This window comes from Salmo salar, chromosome 16 (assembly GCF_965601325.2).
Source record: "Salmo salar chromosome 16, fSalSal1, whole genome shotgun sequence".
Classification (NCBI taxonomy): Eukaryota; Metazoa; Chordata; class Actinopteri; order Salmoniformes; family Salmonidae; genus Salmo; species Salmo salar.
Genome location: NC_138306.1, coordinates 11,683,853 through 11,693,715, shown reverse-complemented (window position 1 = coordinate 11,693,715; position 9,863 = coordinate 11,683,853). Strand labels below are relative to the sequence as shown.

The following is a 9,863-nucleotide window of genomic DNA, read 5'->3' as shown; positions in this document are numbered from 1 at the left end:
ATGTTCAGTGAGCTGTTCTCTGTCTCTTAGATGTCTGGAAGTAGATGGCAAGTTAGTACAGAACACATGGATCAAACCCTTAAAGAGATGGGTGGGGCTAAGGCTTAAGAGGGTGTGAACAATGCTGAATGGGTGTACATTTACATTTTAGTCATTTAGCAGACGCTCTTATCCAGAGCGACTTACAGTAGTTAATGCACACATTTCATTAAAAAAATGTTTCTTCTCCATACTGATCCCCCCGTGGGAATCGAACCCACAACCCTGGCGTTGCAAACACCATGCTCTACCAACTGAGCCACAAGGGACCCTCGTAAAACATATTAAACATGTCTGTAAAACCACAACACTTAATCAGCATGGCTACCACAGCATTCTGCAGCAATACACCATCCCATCTGGTTTGCGCTTAGTGGGACTATCGTTTGTTTTAACAGGACAATGACCCAACACACCTCCAGGCTGTTTAAGGGCTATTTGACCAAGAAGGACAGTGATGAGTGCTGCATCAGATGACCTGGCCTCCACAATCAACCGACCTCAACACAATTGAGATGGTTTGGGATGAGTTGGATAGCAGAGTGAAGGAAACTCAGCCAACAAGTGCTCAGCATATGTGGGAACTACTTCAAGACTGTTGGAAAAGCATTCCTCATGAAACTTGTTGAGAGAATGCCAAGAGTGTGCAAAGCTGTCATCAAGGCAAAGGGTAGCTACTTTGAAGAATCTCAAATATATTTTGATTTGTTTAACACTTTTTTCTTACTACATGATTCCATGTGTGTTATTTCATAGTTTATGTCTTCACTATTATTCTACAATGTAAAAAAAATTGTAAAAATAAAGAAAACCCAAGAATGAGTAGGCGTGTCCAAACTGTTGACTGGTGCTGTATAGCTGGCAAACAGTAGTGAATTTCATACAACTAACTTGATCACCTCACTTAAGTTGCTCTTTGTGCTTCTTTGTAAACAAGCGCACGTGACTGGCTCAAACAGCTGTTTTGGGAAACTAGTAAGCGTCATAATAAGAAATAATCTAACAGGCAAAATGATGAACATAATGTGCTTTATCTATTACCTAGTGCACAAGTTGACTGCAGGTATCTATAAAAATAAAATAAAAATAATAAAAAGGACTAATATTACATTTTATAACCAACACTAAAATTGTATTGGAAACTCACACCGATGGTATTTCAAAATACCCGGGATACAGTATACCGCCCAACCAAGAGTTTCTCTCTACATTTCCTTCATAACGCTAAGTTTGACAATTATTTGCTAGGAGATAGCTAAGCTAGTCGACATGTTTCAGGTAGCTAAGCTACCTAGCTTGAAGATGTGCTAACAGTGCATGATGTTGGGTCCTAAGAATATGAAATATATACTGCTCAAAAAAAATAAAGGGAACACTTAAACAACACAATGTAACTCCAAGTCAATCACACTTCTGTGAAATCATACTGTCCACTTAGGAAGCAACACTGACTGACAATAAATTTCACATGCTGTTGTGCAAATGGAATAGACAACAGGTGGAAATTATAGGCAATTAGCAAGACACCCCCAATAAAGGAGTGGTTCTGCAGGTGGTAACCACAGACCACTTCTCAGTTCCTATGCTTCCTGGCTGATGTTTTGGTCACTTTTGAATGCTGGCGGTGCTTTCACTCTAGTGGTAGCATGAGACGGAGTCTACAACCCACACAAGTGGCTCAGGTAGTGCAGCTCATCCAGGATGGCACATCAATGCGAGCTGTGGCAAGAAGGTTTGCGGTGTCTGTCAGCGTAGTGTCCAGAGCATGGAGGCGCTACCAGGAGACAGGCCAGTACATCAGGAGACATGGAGGAGGCTGTAGGAGGGCAACAACCCAGCAGCAGGACCGCTACCTCCGCCTTTGTGCAAGGAGGAGCACTGCCAGAGCCCTGCAAAATGACCTCCAGCAGGCCACAAATGTGCATGTGTCTGCTCAAAAGGTCAGAAACAGACTCCATGAGGGTGGTATGAGGGCCCGACGTCCACAGGTGGGGGTTGTGCTTACAGCCCAACACCGTGCAGGACGTTTGACATTTGCCAGAGAACACCAAGATTGGCAAATTCGCCACTGGTGCCCTGTGCTCTTCACAGATGAAAGCAGGTTCACACTGAGCACATGTGACAGACGTGACAGTCTGGAGACGCCGTGGAGAATGTTCTGCTGCCTGCAACATCCTCCAGCATGACCGGTTTGGCAGTGGGTCAGTCATGGTGTGGGGTGGCATTTCTTTGGGGGGCCGCACAGCCCTCCATGTGCTCGCCAGAGGTAGCCTGACTGCCATTAGGTACCGAGATGAGATCCTTAGATTCCTTGTGAGACCATATGCTGGTGCGGTTGGCTCTGGGTTCCTCCTAATGTAAGACAATGCTAGACCTCATGTGGCTGGAGTGTGTCAGCAGTTCCTGCAAGAGGAAGGCATTGATGCTATGGACTGGCCCGCCCGTTCCACAGACCTGAATCCAATTGAGCACATCTGGGACATCATGTCTCGCTCCATCCACCAATGCCACGTTGCACCACAGACTGTCCAGGAGTTGGCGGATGCTTTAGTCCAGGTCTGGGAGGAGATCCCTCAGGAGACCATCCGCCACCTCATCAGGAGCATGCCCAGGCGTTGTAGGGAGGTCATACAGGCACGTGGAGGCCACACACACTACTGAGCCTAATTTTGACTTGTTTTAAGGACATTATATCAAAGTTGGATCAGCCTGTAGTGTGGTTTTCCACTTTAATTTTGAGTGTGACTCCAAATCCAAATCAAATCAAATGTATTTATATAGCCCTTCTTACATCAGCTGATAACTCAACGTGCTGTACAGAAACCCAGCCTAAAACCCCAAACAGCAAGCAATGCAGGTGTAGAAGCACGGTGGCTAGGAAAAACTCCCTAGAAAGGCCAAAACCTAGGAAGAAACCTAGAGAGGAACCAGGCTATGAGGGGTGGCCAGTCCTCTTCTGGCTGTGCCGGGTGGAGATTATAACAGCACATGGCCTAGATGTTCAAATGTTCATAAATGAACAGCATGGTCAAATAATAATAATCATAGTAGTTGTCGAGGGTGCAACAAGTCAGTAACACAAGAGTAAGTGTCAGTTGGCTTTTTCATAGCCGATCTTTGAGAGTATCTCTACCGCTCCTGCTCTCTAGAGAGTTGAAAACAGCAGGTCTGGGACAGGTAGCACGTCCGGTGAATAGGTCAGGGTTCCAGCAGGTCTGGGACAGCAGGTCTGGGACAGGTAGCACGTCCGGTGAACAAGTCAGGGTTCCATAGCTGCAGGCAGAACAGTTGGAACTGGAGCAGCAGCACGGCCAGGTGAACTGGGGACAGCAAGGAGTCATCAAGCCAGGTAGTCCTGAGGCATGGTCCTGGGGCTCAGGTCCTCCGAGAGAGAGAGAGAGAGAAAGAAAGAAAGAGAGAAAGAGAGAATTAGAGAGAGCATATTTAAATTCACACAGGACACCGGAAAAGACAAGAGAAATACTCCAGATGTGACAGACTGACCCTAGCCCCCCGACACATAAACTACTGCAGCTTAAATACTGGAGGCTGAGACAGGAGGGGTCAGGAGACACTGTGGCCCCATCCGATGAAACCCCCGGACAGGGCCAAACAGGTAGGATATAACCCCACCCACTTTGCCAAAGCACAGCCTCCACACCACTGGAGGGATATCTCCAACCACCAACATACCGTCAAGGGACAAGGCCGAGTATAGCCCACAAAGATCTCCACCACGGCACAGCCCAAGGGGGGGGGGGGCGGGGGCGCCAAACCCAGACAGGAATACCACGTCAGTGACTCAACCCACTGAAGTGACGCACCCCTCCCAGGGACGGCATGGAAGAACACCAGCAAGCCAGTGACTCAGCCCAGACAGGAAGACCACGTCAGTGACTCAACCCACTCAAGTGATGCACCCCTCCCAGGGACGGCATGGAAGAACACCAGCAAGCCAGTGACTCAGCCCCCGTAATAGGGGTAGAGGCAGAGAATCCCAGTGGAGAGAGGGGAACCGGCCAGGCAGAGACAGCAAGGGCGGTTCGTTGCTCCAGCCTTTCCGTTCACCTTCACACCCCTGGGCCAGACTACACTTAATCATAGGACCTACTGAAGAGATATGTCTTCAGTAAAGACTTAAAGTTTGAGACTGAGTCTGCATCTCTCACATGGGTAGGCAGACTATTCCATAAAAATGGAGCTCTATAGGAGAAAGCCCTGCCTCCAGCTGTTTGCTTAGAAATTCTAGGAACAATTAGGAGGCCCGCGTCTTGTGACCGTAGCGTACGTGTAGGTATGTACGGCAGGACCAAATCGGAAAGATAGGTAGGAGCAAGCCCATGTAATGCTTTGTAGGTTAGCAGTGAAACCTTGAAATCAGTCCTTGCCTTAACAGGAAGCCAGTGTAGGGAGGCTAGCACTGGAGTAATATGATCAAATTTTTTGGTTCTAGTCAGGATTCTAGCAGCCGTATTTAACACTAACTGAAGTTTATTTAGTGCTTTATCCGGGTAGCCGGAAAGTAGAGCATTGCAGTAGTCCAACCTAGAAGTAACAAAGGCATGGATTAATTTTTATGCGTCATTTTTGGACAGAAAGTTTCTGATTTTTGCAATGTTCCGTAGATGGAAAAAAGCTGTCCTTGAAACAGTCTTGATATGTTCTTCAAAAGAGAGATCAGGGTCTAGAGTAACGCCGAGGTCCTTCACAGTTTTATTTGAGACGACTGTACAACCATCCAGATTAATTGTCAGATTAAACATAAGATCTCTTTGTTTCTTGGGACCTAGAACAAGCATCTCAGTTTTGTCCGAGTTTAAGAGTAGAAAGTTTGCAGCCATCCACTTCCTTATGTCTGAGAAACAGGCTTCTAGCGAGGGCAATTTTGGGGCTTCACCATGTTTCATTGAAATGTACAGCTGTGTGTCATCCGCATAGCAGTGAAATTTAACATTATGTTTTCGAATGACATCCCCAAGAGGTAAAATATATAGTGAAAACAATAGTGGTCCTAAAACGGAACCTTGAGGAACACCGAAATTTACAGTTGATTTGTCAGAGGACAAACCATTCACAGAGACAAACTGATATCTTTCCGACAGATAAGATCTAAACCAGGCCAGAACTTGTCCGTGTAGACCAATTTGGGTTTCCAATCTCTCCAAAAGAATGTGGTGATCGATGGTATCAAAAGCAGCACTAAGATCTAGGAGCACGAGGACAGACGCAGAGCTTCGGTCTGACGTCATTAAAAGGTCATTTACCACCTTCACAAGTGCAGTCTCAGTGTTATGATGGGGTCTAAAACCAGACTGAAGCGTTTCGTATACATTGTTTGTCTTCAGGAAGGCAGTGAGTTGCTGCGCAACAGCTTTTTCTAAAATATTTGAGAGGAATGGAAGAATCCAGACCTCCATGGGTTGATAAATTGGATTTCCATTGATTATTTTTGTGTGATTTTGTTGTCAGCACATTCAACTATGTAAAGATAAAAGTATTTAATAAGATTATTTCATTCATTCAGATCTAGGATGTGTTATTTTAGTGTTCCCTTTATTTTTTTGCGCAGTGTACTTATTCATGTCACTGAGGGTGAGAGGGTAATGTATAACGTTACATTATATCAGTTATCCTATTGAAATATTGAGTGCAACGAAGCGTTCACATGTGGCAGGCATTGATAAGGTGTAGACAAAGAAGGGCTTTCAATAGTTGTACCAAAACACTGAAAGGTGGTGAGTTCTCAAAAGAGAGTTTACAAGTTGATCAACTTTCAAAGCAGAATTACTTTCCCATTGTTTCCTCAAATGCGGTGTATGATATACAATTTTGTAGCTCTGAGTCTCTACTTTTATCCAGTGTAAAAAAACAGAACTTAAAATGTTGCTACATAAGACCGAATCCAGGTTGTGAGTCACAAATGCACAATGAACAAGTGTAATGAACGCATGTAAAATGCCCATAACAAGCGTTCTAATCATCTGTAAATGCACATTGAACAGGTGTAATGAACGCGTGTAAAATCGCCTGTAAACACACACTGGACAAGTGAAAAAATCACGTGTACAATAAATGACATTTGACACTAGAAAAAAGCAAGTGAAAAATGATAATTACAAGTGTAAGACGAGTAAGACGATTTGAAACTCTTGGCCTTCCATAGTGGTGTAGCAGTTTGCTTGCGTTCAACTAGAGAAACGTGTAAATCAAATCAAATCATTGTCACATGCGGTATAGACCTTACCGTGAAATGCTTACTTACAAGCCCTTAACCAACCGTGCAGTTCAAGAATAGTTAACCTGTTTAGGATAGGGGGCAGTATTTTCACAGCCGGATAAAAAACGTACCCGATTTAATCTGGTTATTACTCCTGCCCAGAAACTAGAATATGCATTTAATTGGATAGAAAACACCCTAAAGTTTCTAAAACTGTTTGAATGGTGTCTGTGAGTATAACAGAACTCATATGGCAGGCCAAAACCTGAGAAGATTCTATATGGGAAGTGCCCTGTCTGACCATTTCTTGGCCTTCTGTAGCCTCTTTATCAAAAATACAGGATCTCTGCTGTAACGTGACATTTTCTAAGACTCCCATAGGCTCTTAGAAGGCGCCAGAACATGGAATGATAACTCTGCAGTCCCTGGGCGAAAAACAGTAGGGGTTTTGGAAAGTGGTCGTTCTGAGAACAATGACACGGGAGCGCGCGTGCATGTGACGACTCCATTTTCTACTTTCAGTGTTTGAACGGATACAACGTCTCCCGGTTGGAATATTATCGCTATTTTACGAGAAAAATCGCATAAAAAATTGATTTTAAACAGTGTTTGACATGCCTCGAAGTACGGTAATGGAATATTTTGAAATTTTTTGTCGGATAGTGTCTTGAACGCAAGAACAAATCGCAGCTATTTGGATATAACTATGGATTATTTGGAACCAAAACGACATTGGGTGTTGAAGTAGAAGTCCTGGGAGTGCATTCTGACGAAGAACAGCAAAGGTAATCCAATTTTTCTTATAGTAAATCTGAGTTTGGTGAGTACCAAACATGGTGGGTGTCAAAATAGATAGCCCGGCCATCATGGCTATCTACTCAGAATATTGCAAAATGTGCTTTCACCGAAAAGCTATTTTAAAATCGGACACCGCGATTGCATAAAAGAGTTCTGTATCTATAATTCTTAAAATAATTGTTATGTTTTTTGTGAACGTTTATCGTGAGTAATTTAGTAAATTCACCGGAAGTTTTCAGTAGGTATGCTAGTTCTGAACAAAACATGCTAATGTAAAAAGCTGGTTTTTGATATAAATATGAACTTGATTGAACAAAACATGCATGTATTGTATAACATAATGTCCTAGGAGTGTCATCTGATGAAGATCATCAAAGGTTAGTGCTGCATTTAGCTGTGGTTTTGGTTTTTGTGACATTATATGCTAGCTTGAAAAATGGGTGTGTGATTATTTCTGGCTGGGTACTCTCCTGACATAATCTAATGTTTTGCTTTCGTTGTAAAGCCTTTTGGAAATCGGACAATGTGGTTAGATAAAGTAGAGTCTTGTCTTTAAAATGGTGTAAAATAGTCATATGTTTGAAAAATTGACGTTTTTGCATTTTTTAGGTATTTGTAATTCGCACCAAGCTATAGCATTGGATATTGGTGAGGCGTTCCTAAGCAAATATTTACCAAATAAACTAAAGTAAAAATAAATAAATAAAATAACAATAACATACAGGAGGTACCGGTGCCGAGTTAGTGTGCGTGGGTGAAAGTTAGTTGAGGTAATTTCTTCATGTAGGTAGTAGGGGTGAAGTGACTACGCATCGATAATAAACAGCGAGTGGCATATATTGCTCGTAAAATAATTGGAGGACACACATCTGGCACATATTAAGTTTTTAATCCACAATTAAAGTAACTCACTGTCATTTACAGAAAGTACATTGTAGTGGTCTTCATTAGAAGCTTCCAAAGTCGCGTGTTGACTCGCTATTTCCTTGGGTCATCAAACCTAGCCGACTCAGTATCGAAATATACTGCATAGAACAGGTATACACACTATAAGAGTAATGTGTTGTAAATATAATAATTCCATTGAATAAGTCCCTGGTGTGTTGTGTGCTGCATACCTCACTGTATATTGTGTATAAACCTAAAAATAAAAAAAAAACACAAGATAAGTAAGGGATAATCAACGATGGGCTATGCATTCTACTAGCGGGGTACAACTGACCTTCCAAGGAATTCTATTATTTTTCCATAGACCCCTGAGTTGATTACCCCTTTATACCACATTTCTACCACAAATGTGTTAATTTGCCGGTAGAAATGTGTTAGCAAGTAGCTAGCAAGTTTACTAGATAGCTACAGTAGTTGCCGTGGTAACCAAACCATCTGTCCTAGTTTGACATAATTTACATTTTACATTTTAGTCATTTAGCAGACGCTCTTATCCAGAGCGACTTACAGTAGTGAATGCATACATTTTTCCCCCCCCGTACTGGTCCCCCGTGGGAATTGAACCCACAACCCTGGCGTTGCAAACACCATGCTCTACCAACTGAGCCATACGGGCCAACTGAGCCACATAGATGTCTATGTTTTATAGGTTTGGACAGCACAGTAGAGAACAGTACTGCGCTAAAAACTCTACTGATCTCTACTGTGATGTCCAAACCTGTGAAACAGATGTCTGATTGGTTCAGATTTGGTCTGGATTAGAGGTCGCCCGATTATGATTTTTCAACGCCAGTACCGATTATTGGAGGACCAAAAAAAGCCGATACCGATTAAGTCGGTCGAATTTTTTTTGTTTATTTGTAATAATGACAATTACAACAATACTGAATGAACACTTATTTTAACTTAATATAATACATCAATAAAATCAATTAAGCCTCAAAATAATGAAACATGTTCAATTTGGTTTAAATAATGCAAAAACAAAGTGTTGGAGAAGAAAGTAAAAGTGCAATATGTGCCATGTAAGAAAGCTAACGTTTAAGTGCCTTGCTCAGAACATGGGAACATATGAAAGCTGGTGGTTCCTTTTAACATGAGTCTTCAATATTCCCAGGTAAGAAGTTTTAGGTTGTAGTTATAGAAATTATAGGACTATTTCTCTCTATACAATTTGTATTTCATATACCTTTGACTATTGGATGTTCTTATAGGCACTTTAGTATTGCCAGTGTAACAGTATAGCTTCCGTCCCTCTCCTCGCTCCTACCTGGGCTCGAACCAGGAACACATCGACAACAGCCACCCTCGAAGCAGCGTTACCCATGCAGAGCAAGGGGAACAACCACTCCCAAGTCTCATAGCGAGTGACGTTTGAAACGCTATTAGCGCGCACCCGCTAACTAGCTAGCCATTTCACATCGGTTACACCAGCCTAATCTTGGGAGTTGATAGGCTTGAAGTCATAAACAGCGCAATGCATTGTGAAAGATGCTGGCAAAACGCACAAAAGTGCTGTTTGAATGAATGCTTGCGAGCCTGCTGGTGCCTACCACCGCCCACTGCTCTATCAAATCATAGACTTAATTATAATAAACACAGAAATACGGGCCTTAGGTCCTTAATATGGTCGAATCCGGAAACTATCATCTTCGAAAACAAAACGTTTTTATCTTTCAGTGAAATACGGAACCGGTCTGGATTTTATCTAACGGGTGGCATCCCTAAGTCTAAATATTCCTGTTACATTGCACAACCTTCAATGGTATGTCATAATTACGTAAAATTCTGGCGATTTAGTTCGCAACGAGCCAGGCAATGAACACAAGAGCAGTGACACAATTTCATGTTAGCAGGCAAT

The 9,863-nt window shown here is 42.7% G+C and overlaps 1 non-coding gene across 1 annotated transcript; it reads right to left on the bottom strand.

Moving 5' to 3' along the window:
• Positions 1-235: 235 nt before the first annotated feature.
• trnaa-ugc (transfer RNA alanine (anticodon UGC)) lies at positions 236-308 on the bottom strand. Its single transcript has one exon. It is a non-coding gene; the product is annotated as a tRNA-Ala (tRNA).
• Between the last annotated feature and the right edge of the window lie 9,555 nt (positions 309-9,863).